At 48.2% G+C, this 23,854-nt stretch overlaps 1 pseudogene; it reads left to right on the top strand.

The window, feature by feature from the left end:
* Positions 1–293: 293 nt before the first annotated feature.
* Positions 294–23,854, top strand: part of LOC141041061 (uncharacterized) — a 63,682-nt pseudogene continuing 40,121 nt past the window's right edge.

The following is a 23,854-nucleotide window of genomic DNA, read 5'->3' on the forward strand; positions in this document are numbered from 1 at the left end:
GAAGAGACCCCAGTGCGGTCGACAGCCCAGAAAATTCTCACACATGGACACGAATGCAGCGAGGTAGGTGATGGTGTTGGGGGAGAAGTGATGAAGTTGGGCTCCAGAAAAGTTCAGAAAGCCCCGGAAGAAAGGATGGGGGGGGCAAAGAGAAACCGCGGTCGACGTGAGTCGCGAGAAGGACACACTCACCCTCCTGCGGTTGCGGCTCGGTCTCGTCCTCCGGAAGCCGCCAGGAACCATGGGGAATAAATCTCCCATCAACCAGATCCTCCAGATCCTCCTGCTAGATCATGGATCGAATCCAGTCGCCCTGGATCCAGCAGGGCGGCAGGCCAGATCTCGACGACGACCCTCCCCGGCTCGTCTTCTTGCCCTTCGCCTTCACCGTCGCCTTCTTCGCACGCTCCAGGGTTGCCGTCTTGTCCTTCGCCATTGCTGTGAGTGGCACTCGGGCTGGGCGGCGGCATCGAGGGTGGAGGCGGACGGAGGGGAGAAGCAGAGGAGGAAGAAAGAAAATGAGACGCACTGTGCAAAAAACACCGGCCCAGACGCCTTATATGGGCCTAATCCGACTGACTTGTGGGCCCAGGCAATCCTGTCAAATCCCGCAACGGGTGCGTGCTTGGTACCTGGCAAAAAAGGAGGCGCGAAAATTGAGGCACCCCTGCCTAATCCGCTCCGCTCACTGCGGTCCTCTCCGTCCCGTGCGCTTCTCAAAATTTCGAATCCCGTGAGATCCAGGGATGCCAGTGCAGTCGATTGCGCCGAAGATTTTATACCATATCAGCATTCGAAGCTTATCAGCAAAATTCACTCAACATTCTCAGAATGGATCAAGGCGACTGAAAATGAGGTCGAACTTTCTGCATGGTTCACCAATCCAAGTAAAATGCTTCCGAAGCATGAAAGTTGGGTCGGAACCATCTTCAACTCCATCTCCACTCGGACCCTGAACCATTCGGGGGCTAATCACGATGACATGTACCTAGGGTAGGGTAATAGACATGATCTAGACACCCATCCCAAGGACACTGCCCTACAGTCAAAGACATTCAAAGGATGGCAACTTCTACCGACTGAAATCACCTCAGGATGCAACCCACTCGACCAACGGTTCCGCTCGGATAACCCAATTCCATTCGACCAGGATATAATCATTCGATCATATCAGAAACCACTCGGAGTACAGAAGATCTAAGGTTACTCTGGATGGCAACGGTCAGACGTTCACTCCGTAGTCTTAATGATCATTTATATGACTTTAATGCTGACGTTACCAGTAACGTCCCCTCTTTATGTACATTGAACCCTATGTAACCGGGGATGGCTGGGGTCCTGGCGCACTCTATATAAGCCACCCCCCTCCTCTAGGACAAGGGTTCCCACCCCCTGTAACTTCACGCATAATCCAATCGACCAGCCTCCGGGCACCGAGACGTAGGGCTGTTAATTCCTCTGAGAAGGGCCTGAACTCGTAAGTCTTGCGTGCACAACTTCACCGTAGCTAGGATCTTGCCTCCTCATACCTACCCCCCATTCTATTGTCAGACTTAGAACCACGACAGATCCCTCACGCTTGCGTGACACAGAGAGGACCATAGGACAACACCAATAATAAAACATACAACTCAAACCAATCACGATCATCAATTAACCCATAGGACAAAATGGATCTACTCAAACATCATAGGATAGCCATACATCATTGGGAAATAATATATAGCATTGAGCACCATGTTTAAGTAGAGATTAAAGTGGGGAGAAGAGGTGTTACACCGCTGCATAGAGGGGGAGAGAGTTGGTGATGACGGCGGCGAATTTGTTGGTGTAGATCACAGTCACGATGATGGTCTTGGCGGTGTTCCGATGCCACCGGGAGGGAGGGGGAGAGAGCCCCCTCCTTCTTCACTACTGCAGGATGCTGCTAACGCGACACTACGATCAGAGACCCTTCGAAGAAATTGTGTGCGATGCCATAATCACAAACGGTGGTGTAAAATAACCGTCAAAAAAAGGTGCAAAACATTTGCGATGGAGGATGCATGAAACACGGTTCAGATTTTAGTTGCGTGTGCGATGCAGGGCATACGGTTCAGCTCAATTAACTGTTTGCGATGAGGAGGAACAAAAGAAACGGGCAGCCAGATGAAGGTGTGTGCGATGTACATCATACGGTTCACTCGGATGAACTGTTTGTGATTAGGCAACACAAAAGAAACGGTCAGCCCGATCAAGGTGTGTGCGATGTACAGCATACGGTTCACTCGGATGAACTGTTTGTGATTAGGCAAGAGAACAGAAACGGTTCAATATAACAAGATGTGTGTGATACGCGGTAGATAGGTCTGTAATCAGAAATGTGTGCGAAGACTGATAATAACGCAGACGATTGCTTCTAATAAGACGTATGTGATATGCTCTGTCTACACAACATCTATTGGCCATTGTGGGATGGGCGGTCATCCGGATATGCCATAAGGATGTGAAGAGGCGTTCCTATTAGCAAGGACTAGCTGTTCCACCTGTAGCTCATGTAAGAAAACTATCAAGTTAAGTGTGCTCAGGCTGGAGCAGCCATCGGATGGGTGACTGGATGGGAAGTTGTGTCGACGTTAAATTAGGTGATGGGATGGGTCATTTCGGTCAAATGACCAAAATGCCCCATTCCCTCAGCTAATTTAACCTCGAGGTCCTGGTTTTTTTTAACACATGTTAAAGAAGGTCTACCGCATTACTTTTTGACAATGTGCGATACGTGGCATACAATTGATCCATCCGACCTATTTGTGATGGAATAGGTCGTGCGTGTTGTGGGAAAACGCTTGCTAGTATTCAACCATTTGGTATTGATGAATTCATCACCGACGGGTTCCCTAGTGTGGTCCATGTTCATCTGATCATCATCTACTTCTTGTGCTAGCTCGATGCTAAGTTTCCATTAATTGATGGCGTTTTATGAACACGCCACCATTTCCCGCCATTTCCTCACCTGTTTCTCGCCACCCTGCTATATTGCGCATAGGGGGCGCGCGACACACGAAGGCGACAAGCGCAGCCTGTAACACATCCACCTTTTCCAAGCATGACAACCCACCAAAGCGTCGCCTTTGCCATCAACCTCGTCGACGAGGAAAACGAGTAGGCGCCATGGCCCGTCGAGGCTGAGGCGCTCCCCGGCAACTCGATGGACGACACCGTGATGCACGTCATCGCCAGGGTTGAGCAGACCTTTGGCGCATGGCGCTTGAGCACCATGGATCAAGATAGGCATGTCAGCGCTCACAGGCTGCAGCTCGCTGCACAACATGATTGATGGCGCGCCGCAGAGCAAGCTAGGCGCGTCCGCGCCGATAGGCTGCGGCTCGCCGCACGGCGAGACCGTTGGAGCGTCGCAGAGCGAGAGGCGCGGCGCGCCGCACAGCAAGAGCGGATCCATCGGCGCTTGCTTGCTGTCGACACGGAGTCGTAGCTGGGTACATGTCCTGTCAGTACCCCCATTCCTCGCCAGGAGTGGGCAGAGGCCCTCAGCGCCGTACTTGCACCAGAGGCCGGCCGCGCTGTACTTGCACCGGACGCCCGCCGCGCTGTTCGCATGGGTGCCGCCGTTCGCCTTATCCGCGGCCCGCTAGATGCCAACGCGCTGGTCCGTAGGCTCGACCGCCTCCTTGGCCCAGGTGTCCACCTGGGCGCAGTAGAGGAACATGGCCATCGCATCCTCGAGATGGTGATCTCCGATGAAATAGCCAACTTGGAGCTCTAGATCGCGCTCCAGATGTACCGCGAGCGTGTCGACCACTTGGACGAACGCCTGCACGAGTTCAGGCAGAGCCAAGAGCTACCCTAGGCAAGGGCTGCTGGTCATGGTCTCATGGACGCGTTTTATTTTGAAAAATCGTTACAACGTGGATAGCTATATATTCACAGCAATCATAGTATTGCTCTGTTTATTGCTCTATTTCAATGTGTGTACTATGTTTTCCATTCTTATATGTTCTGTTTCAATGTGTGTGTGTGTATACGCTTTCCATTCTGTATATGTGGATGATAATAGCTAGATTCAAATTAGTATACAAAAACAGATAGAAAATGGAATTCATAATATATATATGTATATATTAATTATTCATTAGATCATCATAGAATATATATATATATATAGATATAATATCATCACATATACGTGATGATACTTAATTACTAGGTACAATGCATAAAATTGAAAACGAACAATACTAAAACTAATAATCCCTCCTGGGGCCAGTATTCCGGCAGCCCCTCGCCAGCAGCTCCCTGGTGCGCGGCGTCTTCCCAGTGCTGAGGCAGTACTCCGACTCCTCCGCCTTGCAGCGCTTGACGTACCGATCTGCCTCTTGCTGGCGGACGCGCGTGGCCGATCTTGACATTTCGTTGGGCGCCCACCAGAGCTCCTCGTCGGTGGCACGCTGGAGCTTATCGGCCCACCTCCACGCAGCGACGAGGCGCCCAGCGCCTATGACCTTCCTCGCGAAGTACCCGTCTTCGTACACCTCCTCGGCGCGACGACGCACCCGCCCCCAAAGCTCCGCCGCCTCCTTTTTTCAGGCGGCATCACGGGCTTCATAGGCCGCCTGGTACCTGGCTTCCTCCACCATCTCCTTCTTGAACGCCACTTGCCTGGATTTCTCAGCCGGACGAGGGGAGGATGTAGATGAGAATGTAGGCGGGACGACGTGAGCAAGGTAGTATTTATTGGCGGACGGAATCTAGATCAACGGGGACAGTACACACACCGGTCGCCGAAATTTACAAGTACTGTAGTTTGAATTACACACAATTCCCGCAGCAAATCCATGTGTGAACATAATAGCTGACGGTTTCCAATACAGAACCGTGTCTGATTAATGATCCCCGCCAATCACCTACCAAACCTCGAGCCGCGAGATAGAGTGCCAATCGTGTGGGGGCCGGTTGTCTTGCTAGATCTTTACATTTTCTTTTTTAAACACCGGATATTTACATCGTCTGATGATTTTTTAACTCGCACACAAGTACACAAAAATATGATTTTTCAAACCGTTTTGGTTAGGTGTTGCATGTAGATGTAGTTCAAATTTGAATTACGGTCATTAAATGGTTAGAAAATCACTTAAATGTCTTTAAAAGGTCAAATGACCCCTCAAAATTTCCAAAGTTTCACATGACAGTTGTATTAGTGCACGTTAAACGTAGGAAAAAAATTGAAGGCCGTAAGAGGAAGCTATCTCCCGTCCGTCAGCAAACATGCATTGTTCCCTCTTGGAACCACGAACCTTCTAGCGAGTTGCTCCGGTTTGTGAGGGGTGTGTGTCCAAACTTTCGTCAAACAGGCCAATTTTTTGACCACATCATCTTTGTGGCATGACATTAATTCAAGCAAGGTTTCATGTTTTTCTGATCATTTTTTAATTTTTTGGAATTAAAATGCCAGGGCATGCACTCCATGCATGTGCCCATGCCTTGACACCAATATGTTTGAAATTTCCTTTTAATTTACTGCACATGGAATTAACTCGCACACAAGTACACAAAAATATGATATTTCAAACCGTTTTGGTTAGGCGTTGCATGTACATGTAGTTCAAATTTGAATTACGGTCATTAAATGGTTAGAAAATCACTTAAATGTCTTTCGAAGGTCAAATGACCCCTGAAATTTACCAAATTTTCACATGACAGTTGCCCGTTAAACGTAGGAAAAAAATTTAAGGCCGTAAGAGGAAGCTATCTCCTATTCATCATCAAACATGCATTGTTCCCTCTCGGAACCACGAACCTTCTAACGAGTTGCTCCGGTTTGTGAGGGGCGTGTGCCCAAACGTTCGTCAAACATGCCAATTTCTTTACCACATCATCTTGGTGGCATGACATTACATCAACCAAGGTTTCATGTGTTTCTGATCATTTTCTAATTTTGTGAATTAAAATGCCATGTCACTCCATGCATACGTATGCATCACTACAGGAAACAGCTACTTTGCCGTCTGCCATGGCGGACGGCAAAGGCTCGAAAGGCGGACGGCAAAGACCTTTGCCGTCAGCCGCGGACGGCAAAAGGCTCCGGCAAAGAAGGCTACGGTAAACAGTTGCTTTGCCGTCTGCTTCCTGGCGGCGGATGGCAAAGGCTCTTTGCCGTCTGCGGCGGACGGCAAAGAGGGCGGACGGCAATATTTGCGATGTCAGTCCGTTAAGTGGCTAACGGCAGACCTTTGCCGTCCGCCGCAGACGGCAAAGAGCCTTTGGTCTTTGCCGTCCGCCTTATGATGTCATCTACACGTCACTAGATGGCAGGTTCTTTGCCGTCTGCCACTGATGGCAAAGTGCAGGTTCTTTGCCGTCTGCCACGGACGGCAAAGTCTTTGCCGTCTGCCATTGTAGGCAAACTGACCAAATGGGTCAGCTCCCAGGAAGCACAGTTGGCTGCCACGTGGCTTCTTTGCCGTCCGCCGCAGACGGCAAAGGCTCTTTGCCGTCGGTGGCAGACGGCAAAGAGGCTGCATATTGTCTGTTTTTTCTGTTTTTTATTAAATCCCACAATTTGCAGCACATATCACATATATAAGTTTCATATCCAGCACATATCCAACACATATCTAGCACATAAGTTTCATATCACATATCACATCAGTTTCATCCATACACATTGTTCATACATAAGGAAGTTCCATCCATACACATTGTTCCATCCATATATATATTACAATGCAAAGTGTCATGAAGATAGCAAGCTAGATACAATGCAAAGTTTCATCAAAGGAAAAGCAAGCACTCCATCATAGCTAGCTAGCTTCCATCAAGTGAATGAAATCTGCAAAATGGTAAACAAGAAAGTTAGAAATAGGTGACTAGAACAAGAAGAAGACTAGAACAAGAAGTATATGTCATTTATGAGCTAACTTAGGTGAAATGGATCATATATGAGCTAACTAAGTTGAAATGGGTTGTTTATGAGCTAACTTAGTTGAAATGGATCATTTATGAGCTAACTTAGTTGAAATGGGTCGTTTATGAGCTAACTAAGGTGAAGGGCATCGTTTCTGAGCTAAGTAAGGTGAAATGGGTCATTTTGGAGCTAACCTAGTTGAAATGGATCGTTTTTGAGCTAACTTAGTTGAAATGGATCGTTTTTGAGGTAACTAAGGTGAAATGGATCGTTTTTTAGCTCACTTAGGTCAAATGGATCGTTTTTTAGCTAACTTAGTTGAAATGGATCGTTTTTGAGCTAACTTAGGTGAAATGGATCATTTATGAGCTAATTTAGTTGAAATGGATCTTTTTGAGCTAACTTAGGTGAAATGGGTCGTTTATGAGCTAACCTAGGTGAAATGGGTCGTTTATGAGCTAACCTAGGTGAAATGGGTCATTTATGAGCTAACCTAGGTGAAATGGGTCGTTTATGAGTTAACCTAGGTGAAATGGGTCGTTTATGAGCTAATTATGCAATTTTTGACATAAGTAAGCTAAGTACATATCGTTTTAGAGCTAACTTAGGTAAAATGGATGGTTTATGAGGTCAGTAAGCTTATTAAGTCATTTTGGAGGAAAAGAAGCTAACTCTAGGTCATTATGGTAAGCATATTGGAGGAAATAAAGCTAAGTCTAGGTCTTTATGCATTTGTTAAGCAAAACACTAGAGAAACTTACCGTGATCAGGGAGGTGTAGGAGCGGGCTGGCTAGTGCCGGTAGCTGGAGAAGGATCATGCGATGCATTTCTGGAGTTAAGCTGCACCAAAGATCATTTCCAGTGTCGGGGTCGGGGTCTCGGGGTCGGGGTGTCGGGGGTGTCGTGTCGGGGGTCGGGGTGTCGTGTCGGTGTCGGGGGTCGGGGTGCCGGGTCGGGGTCGGGGTGCCGTGTCGGTGTCGGGGTCGGGGTGTCGGGTCAGGCTCGGGGTCGGGGTGTCGGGGTCGGGGTCGGGGTCGGGGTCGGGTTCTCGGGGTCGGGGTGTCGGGGGTGTCGTGTCGGGGGTCGGGGTGTCGTGTAGGTGTCGGGGTGCCGTGTCGGTGTCGGGGTGCCGTGTCGGGGTCGGGGTGCTGTTTCGGGGTCGGGGCTTCGGGGTGTCTCCTCCTCCTCTTCTTCTTCTTCTTCTTCTTCTTCTTCTTCTTTCTCCTCCTCCTCCTCCTCCTCCTCCTCCTCCTCTTCTTCTTCTTCTTCTTCTTCTTCTTCTTCTGCTTCTTCTTCTTCTTCTTCTCCTTCTCCTCCTCCTCCTCCTCCTCCTCCTCCTCTTCTTCTTCTTCTTCTTCTTCTTCTTCTTCTTCTTCTTCTTCTTCTTCTTCTTCTTCTTCTTCTTCTTCTTCTTCTTCTTCTTCTCCTTCTCCTCCTCCTCCTCCTCCTCCTCCTCTTCTTCTTCTTCTTCTTCTTCTTCTTCTTCTTCTTCTTCTTCTTCTTCTTCTTCTTCTTCTCCTTCTCCTTCTTCTTCTCCTTCTCCTTCTCCTTCTCCTCCTCCTCCTCCTCCTCCTCCTCCTCTTCTTCTTCTTCTTCTTCTTCTTCTTCTTCCCCCTTCTACTTAACCTAAACCTAAACTAACCTAAACTAAAAACCTAAACTAATTAAAACTAAACTATTTAAACTAATTAAACCTAAACTTAAACAGAAAAAACAAAAAAACAGAAAAAAAACAGAAAAAAAAGGGAGGAGGGGCTCACTGTGGGGGAGGGCCGGGGCGGGGCCGGCGACGGAGGGCCGGGGCGGGGCGGCGGGGGCCCGGCCGGCGGGGGGCCGGGGCGGGGCGGTGGAGGAGGCGGGGCGGCGGGGGCCCGACCGGCGGGGGGGCCGGGGCGGCGGGGGGGATGGGGGGCCGGGGGCCGGGGCGGGGCAGTGGAGGAGGCGGCGGGGGGCGCGGGGCGGCGGGGGGCCGGGACGGCGGGGGGCCGTGGCGGCGGTGGGGCGCGGGGCGGCGGTGGGGCGCGGGGCGGCGGGGGGCCGGGGCGGGGGGGGGGGGGGCGACGGGGCGGTGGGGCGGCGGGGAGCCGGGGCGGCGGGGCGACGGGGCGGCGGGGGCGACGGGGCGGCGGCGGCGGCGGCGGGGTGGGAGGAGAAGGGCGAGGCGAGGACGAAGTGAGTAACGGGCGGGGGGTACCTGCCGTTAGGCAAGTGCCCTCTTTGCCGTCCGCCAGCCTTTGCCGTCCGCCTTTCTGCCTCTTTGCCGTCCGCTAGCGGACGGCAAAGAGGTGGGCCGTTAGGATTTTTTCAAACGAGCGGGGGGTGGGGGCCACCACACTCTTTGCCGTATTCTTTGCCGTCCGCTGGCAGACGGCAAAGACCTGGCAGATGGCAAAGAGCTTCTTTGCCGTCAGCCTTTTCTTTGCCGTCTGTTTATGTGTAGCTGATGGCAAAGAGCTTCTTTGCCGTCAGCTAGCAGACGGCAAAGATCTGGCAGATGGCAAATTAGCTGATTCCAGTAGTGCATGTGTATATGTCATGAGACCAATATGTTTGAAAATTCCTTCTAATTTACTGCACATGGAATTAACTCGCACACAAGTACACAGATATGATTTTTCAAACTGTTTTGGTTAGGCGTTGCATGTAGATGTAGTTCAAATTTGAATTACGGTCATTAAATGGTTAGAAACTCACTTAAATGTCTTTAAAAGGTCAAATGACCCCTAGAATTTTCCAAAATTTCACATTACAGTTGTAGTAGTGCACGTTAGACGGAGAAAAAATTTGAAGGCCGTAAGAGGAAGCTATCTCCCGTTCGTCATCAAACATGCATTGTTCCCTCTCGGAACCACGAACCTTCTAGCGAGTTGCTCCGGTTTGTGAGGGGCGTGTGTCCAAACTTTTGTCAAACATGCCAATTTCTTTACCACATCATCTTGGTGGTATGACATTACATCAACCAAGGTTTCATGTGTTTCTGATTTTTTTTGGAATTAAAATGCCATGCCACTCCATGCATACGTATTGATGCATATGTGTCCATGTCATGATACAAATATGTTTGAAAATTCCTTCTAGTTTACTGCACATGGAATTAACTCATACACAAGTTCACAAATATGATTTTTCAAACCGTTTTGGTTAGCCGTTGCATGTAGATGTAGATCAAATTTGAATTACGGTCATTAAATGGCTAGAAAATCACTTAAATGTCTTTAAAAGGTCAAATGACCCCTAGAATTTTCAAAAATTTCACATTACAGTTGTAGTAGTGCACGTTAGACGTAGAAAAAAATTGAAGGCCGTAAGAGGAAGCTATCTCCTGTTCGTCATCAAACATGCATTGTTCCCTCTCGAAACCACGAGCCTTCTAGTGACTTGCTCCGGTTTGTGAGGGGTGTGTGTCCAAACTTTGGTCAAACATGCCAATTTTTTACCACATCATCTTGGTGGCATGACATTACATCAACCAAGGTTTCATGTGTTTCTAACTATCTTTTTGAAATTAAAATGCCATGTCACTCCATGCTTAATTGTGTCATAGCCGTTAGACCAATATGTTTGAAAATTCCTTCCAATTTACTGCACATGGAATTAAATCGCACACAAGTACACGAAATATGAGTTTTCAAACCGTTATGGTTAGCTGTTGCATGTACATGTAGTTCAAATTTCAATTACGGTCATTAAATGGCTAGAAAATCACTTAAATGTCTTAGAAGGTCAAATGACCCCTGAAATTTTCCAAAATTTGACATGACAGTTGTATTACTACTACAAAATTTCTCGTTCATTTAAAACACCATCCATTGGCACTTTATTCCAAATTCGTCTTTCACAGCTAATAAAAAAATATCTACAACATCACACACAGTTGTTTTCTAGGAACCGTTTGCGATGAAAATATCTGGGTCTATTTAAATCTCCCTCCTTAAGCTTCGCCGGCTCGTCTGCTCTAGTACCGGTAACACCTGAATCCACGAATCCTGATCCCCATTCCCGCACCCTCTTTGAAGGTTCGTACGATGGTCGCTTCCCCCCCGAGCGCCGCCGCCTGCACCGAGAGTGCGGCCGCCTACGCCGAGAGTGCCGCCGCATCCACATTGAGCGCGGCCGCTTCCGCCGAGAGGGCGTCTGCGACAGCCGACAGGGCAGCAGCAGCAGCCGAGACGGCTGCAGCTGCTGCTGCGACGGTGGCTGCAAACGCCGAGAGCGCTCGAGCTACCGTCCGTGCAGCTGATGTCGCCCTGGCCCGGGTCGAGGCCATCCACGGCAAGATCGATGATGCACACGCCAAGATATTCCAGGCGACCTCGGACTCCAGCATGCAACCCACATCTGAAAAGGCGGTGGTGGCCATGGAGCACCTGCTTCCTCATGAGGTCACCGAGCGGGAGCTAGAGATGCAGGAGGCGGCGGAGATCGAGGAGCGCCGGGAGGAGGAGTTGCGCGGGGCAGAGGTCGAGGTAGAGAAGAGTTTGTCCGTCGAGGAATCGGCGGTGGAGTACCAACGCGAGCTCTGGCGCAGCCACTACTACGAGTACTACAACCTTGAGGGCGGCGCCGAGGACGAGGACGAGGATGAGGACGCGGTCGACTTCAGCAGGGGGGCACGGAGTCCACCAATGGCGGCATGTCGCCAGGACAAGTCATCGATGTCTGATCTCACACCGGCGATGCATAGGCCAGCGCGGTGGTGGATTTTTAATTATGCATACTTAGGCTTTGTTTTTAATGCTGGTCTTTTGTTAGAGCAATGTTTAGGTCAACTGGCTCTGTGTAATTACTAAAATAGCTCGATTCAGTAAGTGCGGTATGTCTGTTGTACACTCTTTTGTGTGCCCAAATTAGCAAGCGATGTTAAATTATGCAATGACGTACCCGGGGAAATTTCCACCAAAATTTGAATTATCAAACTCATCCCATGCGCGTAAAGCAGAAGAATCGTTTGCGATGCACACAATTGTTCAAAGTGAATGGTCCGGCGGCACAGCGCGCGTTCAAAGTGAATGTGCCCATGCCTTGAGACCAAAATTTGAATTATCAAACTCATCCCATGCGCATAAAGCAGAAGAATCGTTTGCGATGCACACAATCGTTCAAAGTGAATGGTCCGGCGGCACCGCGCGCAAAGTTTCCCTTTACATTTCCAAAATTTTGGCCTATCGCCAAAATATCCACCCCTGCCCCCCTCCCCCACCCCCTTTTCTCCCTGACGACAAGTCACATTTCCCCTGTTTCCTCCTTCCTTCCTTCCTTGCTAAGCTATAGCCGCTTCCTCGCTCTCGCCGTCTCGCATCCTACCGCCGGGGTCCCCATGGTCTTCTTCAAAGACATCTCCAGCGGTTCCTCCTCCGGCGACTACTCCTTCACCACCCGGGTATGCCTCTCTTCTCTCTCTCGGGCTATGACTTGGAATGAAGGATTTTTACCCGGAGGTCGATTTGAGTTGTTTCTTCCTCTTGTAGCTCCCTAAGACCATCAGTGGCAACGAATGGAGCGGGGTGGCTGAAGATCTATCTGCTCGTTGTCACCATCAATCTCCATGCGTGAAGCTAGTTGCGTTTGATTCTGTGGACAGTGGGATGAAGTTTCTGGCATGTGCAGAGAAGGTTAGACCCTCTTTCGTTGTTACATATCATTTGTTAGATGTGATTCAGACACTGTCACGGTCCCAACCCATTCACAGTTTGTACCTAGTATCTTAAATTGTTGCCATCTCATCAGCGGTGCCATTAGAAAATTATTTGGCACCGCTTCAGCAGTTTGTGCAGCCAACTTTGGTCCACACATCCGAGTAGCCACGCAGTAAAATACTAAATCTTTATGGCACGAAGGAACTGGGCATCGGAGCAACTACGTGCTCCGGAGTCCGGGTCCCTGATTTTTTTCCCGCTGCATCGGCTCGCCAGTGCAGGGCACCGGTGCGAGATGTAGCAACAGTTGTCTTTACCCCAGTTTTGGCATATATATAGTGGACGACCTTAGTGCTATTAGTTCTATGTTACTAAATTTGTGCATGTACACACCTGTTAGTATCAATTTGTTGTCATCCAAACATTGTCGCTATGTTATTGCAGTTATATTTACCTTCCTCATAAAATGTTCAATTTGTTATTTATTGTACATGAGTAAGAACTTGTAGCATCGTTGTAGTTAATTATAGCTTCGGATGTTCCAGAATTTGGTTGTTGTCTCAGTACCAATTATTTCATTTGCACATTGATCTTTTTGAGAATATGTGTCATAATTAACATGTTTCTTTAGTTTTTCAAAATAAGCATTGGTGATTTTCTATGTTGCTATAAACCCATTTCCCCTACAATTGTTACTGATCTAGTTTTAAATATTATAGGATGAAGGGAAGTGTTCTTACTTGGAGTGGGTTGATCAAGAGTGGCCACAGTCTTTGAAGATGTGCTTAACGAAGCTCTGGAGCATGTATGAGGAAGACAACACACGTAGGCTTAGAGAAAGCCTTGTCAACGCTGAAGCATATTTCAAGATGCGGGATAAAAAGTTGAAGGTGGAAAATGAGCTCAGATTTTTTAAATCGACTTTGCTAAGGTGGTGTTGGCGAAGGAGGAGGCACTTTCCCAGTTGGCCCGTGCAAAACGGGTTCTTACTGAACTGAAAGCAGAGGTGGATAAGACGAGCCTGGATGATCTCGATTAGGGAAATGAATATATTGTTCTTATGAAGTTGAACTAGCTATATGTTGTACTGTGTTGTTTTCATGTAGCTGCCGTATTGTGATGTTATAATATATTTATGTGCCTGATATGAAATTGGCAGACAGTTGTTCGATATGAAATGTGAATTTACGTAATACTGGAATTATTAATTGTAAACTAATAAACCTGCTAAATGTGTCATGGACCTTTGCAAACGTTTCTAGCAATAAAAGCGCTTGCGATGGGTAGCTCAATGCCACACAGTTTTCTTCATCAAATCGTGTGTGATATAGTTGATAAAAGCAAATAGTTAACCAAGGAAGACCGTGTGTGATAGTTACACCTTTCACACACGAGCCTACACATAAAACTGTGTGGGATGTACGTCCGAACGGAAACGTTTTCCCTGGATTGACTGTGTTGGATGTACATAAGAATGGAAACGTATTCCTTGGATTGACTGTGTGTGATATACATACGAACGGAAATGTTTTTCTGGGATTCACCGTGTGGGATATACATACCTATGGAAATGATTTTCTCGGATTACCGTGTGGGATGTACATACCTACGGAAATGATTTTCTTGGATTACCGTGTGGGATGTACATACCTACGGAAATGATTGGGTTTCGATGCCTCGCCCGATCGCACACGGCCCCAGCCTGGGTCCCAGGAGGGCCTATTCCCGAAGAGTTTTGGGTCATGTGGGAAGGACACCCTATCGCACACACTCACTTGCCGATGGTTCCAAATGCCATCGCGGAAAGGGGTTAAAAGCCGTTTGTTTAGGACCGACGCGCACCAGTGCTTCTTCTTCCTTGACCTTTCCCCTAGATGGGAGAAGGGTTTCCCCTCTGGTCCATGGCCTCCATGGCGGCGGAGGGGCGGGAGCCCCTCTGAGATTGGATATCTCTCTCTGTTTCCTTCTGTTTCTGTGCTCCCAGATTCTGGCCTTTCACCGGTTCTTGAATTCCCGGAGATCCATAACTCCGATTGGGATGAAATTTTAACATGATTTTTATCTGGATATTAGCTTTCTTGCAGCGAAATAAGGGCACCAACCACATTACGGGGTGACCACAAGGGTCCAGGGCGCGCCCAACCCCCGGAGGCGCGCCCCCTGCCTTGTGGCCCCCTCGGTCTTCGTCTCGCGTTGATTCCAATTCCCAAAATTCACATATATTCCAAAAAAAATCTCTGTAAGTTTTTATCACCTTTGGAGTCTGTTTGATATGGTTTCTTTGCGAAACAACAAACATGCAACAAACAGGAACTGACACTAGGCACTAAATCAATATGTTAGTTTAAGAAAATAGTATAAAAAGTTTCCAAAAGGATGTAAAAGTTGTAGAATATTGGCATGGAACAATCAAAAATTATAGATGCGTCGGAGACGTATCAGCATCCCCAAGCTTAATTCTTGCTCGTCCTCGAGTAGGTAAATGATAAAAAAGATATTTTTTTATGTGGAATGCTATCTAGCATAATCTTGACCATATGATCTAATCATGGCATGAATATTAATACACGAGTGATTCAAAGCAATAGTCTATCATTTGACATAAATACAATAATACTTCAAGCATACTAATAAAGCAATCATGTCTTCTCAACATAATATGGCCAAAGAAAGTTATCCCTACAAAATCATATAGTCTGGCTATGCTCCATCTTCACCACACAAAGTATTTCATCATGCACAACCCCGATGACAATCCAAGCAATTGTTTCATACTTTTAGTGTTCTCAAGCCTTTTCAATTTTCACGCCATACATGAGCGTGAGCCATGGATATAGCACTATAGGTGGAATAGAATATGATGGTGGAGGTTGTGTGGAGAAGACAAAAAGGGAGGAAGTCTCACATCGACGCGGCTAATCAATGGGTTATGGAGATGCCCATCAATTAATGTCAATGCGAGGAGTAGGGATTGCCATGCAACGGATGCACTAGAGCTATAAGTGTATGAAAGCTCACAAATGAAACTAAGTGGGTGCGCATCCAGCTTGCTTGCTCATGAAGACCTTGGGCATTTGAGGAAACCCATCATCGGAATATACAAGCCAAGTTCTATAATGAAAATTCCCACTAGTATATGAAAGTGATAACTCAAGAGACTCTCTATATGAAGAACATGGTGCTACTCTGAAGCACAAGTGTGGTAAAAGGATAGTAGCATTGCCCCTTCTCTCTTTTTCTCTCATTTTTTCCTTTTTTATTTTTTTCTCTCTTTTTTGGCTCTCCTTTTTTTACTCCCTTTTTTCGTCCGGAGTCTCATCCCGACTTGTGGGGGAATCTTAGTCTCCATCATCCTTTCCTCACCGGGGCAATGCTCTAATAATGATGATCATCACACTTTTATTTACTTACAACTCGATATTACAACTCAATATCTAGAACAAAGTATGACTATATGAATGCCTCTGGCAGTATACCAGGATGTGCAATGATCTAGCATAGCAAAAGATATCAAAAACCGGACAAGCCATGAAAATATCATGCTAGCTATCTTACGATCATGCAAAGCAATATGACAATGAATGCTCAAGTCATGTATATGATGATGATGGAAGTTGCATGGAAATATATCTCGGAATGGCTATGGAAATGCCATGATAGGTAGGTATGGTGGCTGTTTTGAGGAAGATATAAGGAGGCTTATGTGTGACAGAGCATATCATATCACGGGGTTTGGATGCACCGGCGAAGTTTGTTGGGGAACGCAGTATTTAAATTTTTTGGATGAACAGTTCCCGGTGGGGGTGGATGAACAGGACCCCGTGGCGTGCCTCTGGATGAACAGTGAGCGTTGCTGGGGGGTTTGGATGAACAGTTCCCGGTGGGGGTGGATGAACAGGACCCTGATCATTCGAGCCGGTTGGGGCTGGATGAACAGGACCGCGTGGAGGACAGGATGAACAGGACCACCCTGTGGAGGGCAGGATGAACAGTAGACGGTGGAGGGCTGGATGAACAGTAGCCCGTGGAGGGGTGGTTGAATAGGAGCCCGTGGAGAGGGCTGGTTAAACAGTAGCTGGTGGAGTAGCGCGCGATGGAGGCTGGATGAACAGGAGCCCGTGGATGAACAGTCGCAGGTGGAGGCTGGAGGAGGTCGACGGTGGATGAACAGTAGCCCGTGGAGGCTGGAGGGGGTCGACGATGGAGATGAACAGTAGCCCGTGGAGGCTGGAGGGGGTCGACGGTGGAGATGAACAGTATCCCATGGAGTCCCGTTTTGTGGTACGCCACACCCCTCCCGATGAACAGGACCCCCGTTTCGACCGTAGTGCTCCAACACAAGTCCGTTTCCTCTGTTTTGCGGTACGCCACACCCCTCCCGATCAACAGGACCCCCGTTTCGACCATAGGAGGTCCGTTTCCTCCGTTTTGCGGTAGACCAGACCCCTCCCGATGAACAGGATCCCGTTTCGAACGTGGCCATTCGAACACAAGGCCGTTTCCTCCGTTCTGCGGTACGCCAGGCCTCGTTTCCATCGGCTGTTCCGTCCAAGCCCTCCCGATGAACATGACGACGACGCAGTTTCTCCGTTCCGACCCAGCCGGTCGACTCCCCATGAACACGACGACGACGCAGTTTCTCCGATCCGACCCAGCCATGTACACGAGCCCTGGCCGTACGTATGCGCGAGTAGGCGTTCGAGACCCTGCCCGTATGTACGTACGTGGCCGTATTTTCTTTCTTGCACACTGGCCGCTATACGTACGTGTACAAGCTACGTGTGTGCCTCTACTACGACACGTGCGCACCTCTACATCGACCAGTATGTACGTACACGTTCGCGACCAGAATGACAACGCTACGTACGCTTCGACCAGGTGGGTCCCGACTGTCAGGCACTTCCTTGCGTGCGAAGATGTAGCTGGTGTGTCCCAGCAGTCAGGGGGGCGGATATTTTTTTTTGCCCGGACGCACTTCCTTGCGTGCGAAGATGTAGCTGGTGGGTCCTAGCAGTCAGGGGGAAACATTTTTTTCACGAAATACGGTGGCCCGTCCGGTGGGTCCCCGCTGTCAGGTGGAGGAATAATTATTTTGCGTGTAATAAGGAGGCACTTCCTTGCTGCGGCCATGGACCCAGCTGTCAGCCTCTCCACGTACAGTACACGTCCGATGGAAGCCGTTCCTTGACCACGTTGACCACGCCGCGCCGAGAGCACCAGGGCAGTGGACGACGGCGAGGCCTAGGAAGGGGACAACGCAAAGCCAGGGAAGACGCGGCAGTGGAAGCCCGCGTGGGAGGAGTACGAGGGTTCACTGGTTCGGCTGCGGTGTGAGGCTGCCGTCGCCGTAGGGCCTGGCCAGCGGTGGGAATAGTAGGGGGCGGTGAGGTCTCCGCGGCAGCACAGCCGGCCATGGGAGGCAGGAGCATGCGGCACAACCGGCGCTACTTTGGGTGGCTGGAGCAAGAAGACCAGAGGTTGAAGAAGCACCACGGCCGTTGGATGGACATCGTATGGTCAATGGAGCTAGAATCGTTCATATTGACTAAGTTGACAAAGCACTCCGTCCCCGTCAACTTAGTAGGCCCACAAGTCAGCCACCCACCAAGGTGGGTCCCAACTAGCAGGGGGAGTATTCATTTTTTTGTGCGTAATAAGGAGGCACTTCCGGTGGGTCCGAGCTGACATCGGGGGGAACTTTTTTTCGTGAAATACGATGACCCGTCCGGTGGGTCCCAGCAGTCAGGGGGGAAACATTTTTTTCGCAAAATACGGTGGCCCGTCTGGTGGGTCCCTGCTGTTAGGTGGAGGCATCATTATTTTCTGTGTAATAAGGAGGCACTTCCTTGCTGCAGCTGTGGACCCAGCTGTCAGCCTCTCCACGTATAGTACACTTCCGATGGAAGTCGTTCCTTGACCACGTTGACCACGCCGCGTTCCGTTGCATGCATGCATCCATGGGCGTGGTGCGTCCCCACTGTCAGCCTCTCACGTACAGTCATGTTCCGATGACTCTCGGTTGTTGACCACGTTGACCACACCGTGCCGAGCGCACCAAAGGCCGGTGGACGACGGCGAGGCCCCAGACTGGAACGACCCGGAGATGGGGAAGATGGGGCAGTGGAGTCACAGATGGAGAGGAGTGGGAAACTTGACTGGTTTGGGTGCACGAAAGCACAGCCGCGGTGCCGCCCACGAGAGACAGGAGCAAGAACAGAGGTTGAAGAAAGAGCACGGCTATTGGATTAACATCCAACGGTCCAGCTGCTAGAATCATTTGTTGGTTAAGTTGACAAAGCCCTGCATACACGTCCGCTTAGTAGGCCCACAAGTCAGCAACCAAATCTGACGGGTCCCAGCTGTCAACGGGAGGAATAATTTTTTTCGCATAACAAGGAGGCACTTCCTTCCGTGCGAAGATACAGCCGGTGGGTCCCAGCTGTCAGGTGGAGGAAACATTTTTTCAGCTTAATAAGGAGGAACTTTCCTTGCGTGCGACCATGGACCTCGTGGGTCCCAGCCGTCAGGCTCTCCATGTACAGTCCTCTTCCGATGACTCTCGTTTGTTGACCACGCCGCACCGAGCGCAGCGAGGCGGTGGACGGCGGCGAGGCCCCGGACGGGAACGACTCGGAGATGGGAAGATGCGGCAGTGGAGTCGCAGATTGAGTGGAGGAGAAGGGTTATAACTGGTTCTGGTGCGGCGTGGGGCTGTAGTCGGTGGAGAATAACAGGAGGTGTGGAGGGGTGGAGGGATAGCCTGGCCGGCGGTGGGGTAGCGCTTCGCAGCGATGCGTGCTAAGCAGAGCTGCTAGCCGCTGGAGGCCGGACCAGGCGGTCCCGGCGACGCTGGAGGAAGAAGAGGAGAGATTGAAGGTGCATGCCGACCAGGTTGACAACGCAGGGCGTAGGCTTCGACCTATTGGCCCACATGTCAGCCTGCAAAAATGTGGCATATATTTAACCCATGTTTTGTAGAATGTACAGTCCATTTGCTGGGCTGGGTGAACAAATAATTTCGCGTCAATGTGGCCCATTTATATTATCTAAGAAATCCCAGCCCATTTGCACTTCCTTCAAATACACGAATTAGCTGGGCTCGTTATATATAATGTTATGCTAGAAGGAGCAATAAATATCAAAAATAAACCGGAGAGGCACATTTTTTATATACATAATTAACAAATTAGCGAGTTATTGCTCAAAATAAAAATGAGCGCGTTATTATTACATTGGTCCTCAAAATCTTCGCAAGCTTTTGTACACAATCACAAGGATTTTCCTTGCCTATGAGTCAAAAACAACCAGGATTTTCCTTGCCAACTTCTGTTAAACATTTACTTTTATAAGTTAATAACACGTGGGATGTTTTCATAATGTATATATAAGTCTTTATAAAATATACGATAATAGTAATAATATAAATATATATAATGTGGTTAAAAAAATACATTGGGCTGCCGATCTTTAAGAAAAAGCCCATAGGCCGGTATGGACCTCAAAAAATAAGTTGAAACCACTGTCACCCGTATGTCATGGGCTACGCATGTTAAAATACAAAACCTAGGCCTAGCTGATACTTGTTCGCCTCTAGAAAAAAATGATACCAGATCCCCGAGCGAACTGGATTATAGAGGGGGCCGGCGGCACGACGGAAGAAGCACATCAGGAGAGATTTTTTTTCTTCAGTGGATGGCTCTCGATGGCGTTTTTTTACTTGCCTATGCACCATACAACTTGTATTTTTAGCCTCCCAGTCCGTGGTGGACCAGCAGACCATTTGCTGGGCGGGCCAACCTACATAAACCAGCACTCGATTTTTCATCAAGCCCCAAAAACAACGCAGTACTATGTTTGTTTTGAGGCCGAAAACATTACGGCAGGGGTTGAGCGGGGGAGGGGGCAAGACAGAGCAAAAAGATTTAAAAGAGCTGATGCGCCGTTGCTACCCTAACAAAGCAGGTGCAATTCTTCTCGGGAAGAAGGTGTGCCATTGACACCCACACGTCACATACCCCACAGTAGGCATACTAACAAGTTCACACACAAGCACAACAGAAAAGGTAAACATTCGTATCAAACTCAGGTTCACAGGACACGTTCATATTCATAGCCAACATTCACTATCAACAACTCAAAAGATTCATATATAAACAAGTTTAGCATGTCTATGGATCCAAATGATTGATATATCACACAACAATATTCATAGATAATTCACAAAAAGATTCAGATATACACATGTTCAGTATGTTTATGCATCCAAATGATTGAGATCACAGCCAATATGATCCATGGACGAACTTTAATTACCTAGGGTACAGACTGGTAAATGATGTTCAGTCGGAGGTACTTCTTGCTAAAATTAATGCTTCTACGAGTAAACTTTCGAGTACATAAGAGGCAGCACAGACAATCTGAACTTTCCTTGTAGGTTTATCCTCAAATAGTGGCCTCGTGCCGATGGAGGTTTGAGCAACTTGGCCACTTCTTTCCTCCAACTAGTTTACTGGCTCATCTTGGTCCTGTATCTCGCCAAAATTCTACATTGCAGACGAGAGAGGAGGCAGTTGAGAAAATGAACCACCCAAATTTTTTGTGCAGTTCAACTGAAATGGACCATCCTTGGCGTGCAGACTGATTAAGTGCCAGATGAATGTACGCGTCAACCAACTTGTCTGGAATCTTTAGACTCCTTGCCATAGAGTTCGCTACCATATGTGCAGATAACCAAAAGGCACAAGTTAGGACCAAAGACTGGACTGCGTTTTTCTGGGCTATGCGCCAAGCAATATTTTTGGCGTTCACTCTCCTAATACTTGGAGTTTGAAAATTGGTTGACGCCGGTTGATACTCGAATGAATATAGGCACTTCTTCTTGTCAACATCGATGCTTGTCTAAGTGAACTTTGGAGTACATAGCAGCAGCATAAGTACCTGTCCATCTGATCTTTTTGTGCAGTTCTACTAAAATCACCCGATGTAATGATTTGCCTGCGAGTTCAGGCTCCAAGTTACTCCTTTATGAAATCGGCAAACAGTAGCACACTACCAAATTACCAATACATATGAGAAGCACAATAATCAGGATAAAGACCAGTACCAACCTGTGTGAGGTAGCATATCAATTACTATTTCCTTTGACTGGAAGCCGAGATAAGCCAAGCGACTGACAGCAAAGGAAGAATGCAAGCCGAGATTAGTGACTAACAGGAAAGGAAGGAAGATGTCGAGGCAATGAAGCACCCAAAGTTTTTGTGCAGTTCCACCAAAATCGAGCATCCCTGTTGGCACATATATTGAGAGAGTGATATTACTGTAATAGTGGGACTAGTTGATGAAACATACACTAACAAATAGAAGCACCCTCATTATCTTAATGGGTAAATTTAGCATTCCCTCCCTGCTCCACCACATGATTCACCTCATAGACAAACATACACACGTACATGATTCAGCATAGGGTGCTACTAAAGATTTGTTTAACTCCGATAGGAAAATTAGGCAGCAATAAATTAGTGGTACTTAAGTACTCCTAATTAATTAAGTGAGATAGCAGAAGCGGAAGGGCCCCCTGGAGGATCGTCTCACATGTAAGGTAGTCGTTGCCGGAGCCTTTTGATGGCCTCGACTGAGGCCTCTGGCTTCAGCAAGATCGCCTTGGCACTGTTTACTCTTCTTCTTCTTCCTCTTCATGCTCTGTTTCTCAGTCTCCTCACCAGTTGGTGAAACCAAGTACATGATTGGCCTTCTATTTCAGAATTGGTTTTGTCAGTGAGGGACTACAAGTGTACTAGTAAAAAATAGCATTATTTTCTCATGGCAATCGCAAAATACAGATGAACACATGCATTAAATATCATTCTTACCTAAAGGAAGGTTATGGTGCCAATATGGATGATGAGGATTGGAACACAGATCTCCCTTTGTGCAGTTCCACCGAAATGAACCAACTGTTCCATTCTGACATTCCAGTTAAACAACACAAAAGGCACTTCTTTTAAGAAGAGTTTTGTGCAGTGCACCAAAAGGTCACAACAGCAACCACGTGAAATGGATATCCCTATTTGCACGAAAAGCTACAGAGGAAACAGTCAGAGTCTCAAACAGTTACAGGCAAAAACATTTGGCTAAACTTGTCATGGCTTATAACAGTGGCATGACTTCATTTTTACCAGGGGCATTAGATTAAGAACAACTAAATATTTGGTATAAGGGCATGGGACAGTGGGTGCACCAGCAGTCCAGCACCATGTACCTAAACAGGGGCATAAAGTGGTGATTCATAGTTTGTTGCCCCGAGAAACAAACATCCAAGAAACATATCTGGGTTCGTCCCATTTTTGTTCACTCTAGCCACCTACTCCTATGTGTGGATAGCAAATCTAGTCCTGGTCATACCACTGTGTACAACGTTACCCCTATATTTCCCTTTTCGACCAAGAGACCGGTTGGATGACCAGTCTGTACTACTTTCACCCCCTTTCCTTCCTGTTTGTACCAAGTCCGATGTACTACATACTAAATTCCCCCACCCCCACTTTATTTCTTTTTTGAACCAAGTACAAGATTCGACTCCACGAAGTAGCTTTACCTCTAACAATAGAAGAAAAAAATAGGTGACGTTCGACCATTCGATCGAGAGGGGCTGAGAGGTAGAAAATGATGCACACGCAGCGACGTAGCGAGCTGGGGAAGTAGAGCTAAGGCGGTTTCGAAGGAAGATATACCCGAAGGTCGTCGGGATGTGGATAGGTGGGCGGCGGGAGGCCGGATCCACCCACACTAGGGCAACAACGAAGGGACCGGAGGACCTCTCACGCCGGTTCTCAGCCAGAGATAACGGTGCGGCCGGCACTGGGTCTCCTCCCTCGCTGTCGATGACGGCCTAAACGCTACCCCTCCTCCCCTTCACCGGCGGAGGGGGATACGTCCGGATCTGTAACCAGCGGTGAGGATAGAAAGACAGTGTTTTTTGAAGGGAGAAAGACAGTGTTACCACCCTATCTTGTTTAGATCTGGAGAGGATTAGAGTGTGTGAATAGAGCAACCCTAGCAAGCAAGCGCGGAGGCTCCGGCCTATATATACGTAGTGGGGTAGTTTTCCTTTTTCACTCCATCAAAACAATCGTTTAAAATTGTGTACTACGTGCCAGGTCGCCGTTTTTTTAGTTGTTGATTGTTTTTTGAGATAGCTACCCGCTTGTTCCAAGTGGTGTTACGGTGTGCTAGGTCGCACTTTTTTTGAGGGTGCCAGGTCGCACTTTGTATCGTTCAAGTCTGGTACAAGTCCCTCCATTAAATGAACAACCACCC

The sequence above is a fragment of the Aegilops tauschii genome, chromosome 2 (assembly GCF_002575655.3).
Source record: "Aegilops tauschii subsp. strangulata cultivar AL8/78 chromosome 2, Aet v6.0, whole genome shotgun sequence".
In the NCBI taxonomy this organism is placed as follows: domain Eukaryota; kingdom Viridiplantae; phylum Streptophyta; class Magnoliopsida; order Poales; family Poaceae; genus Aegilops; species Aegilops tauschii.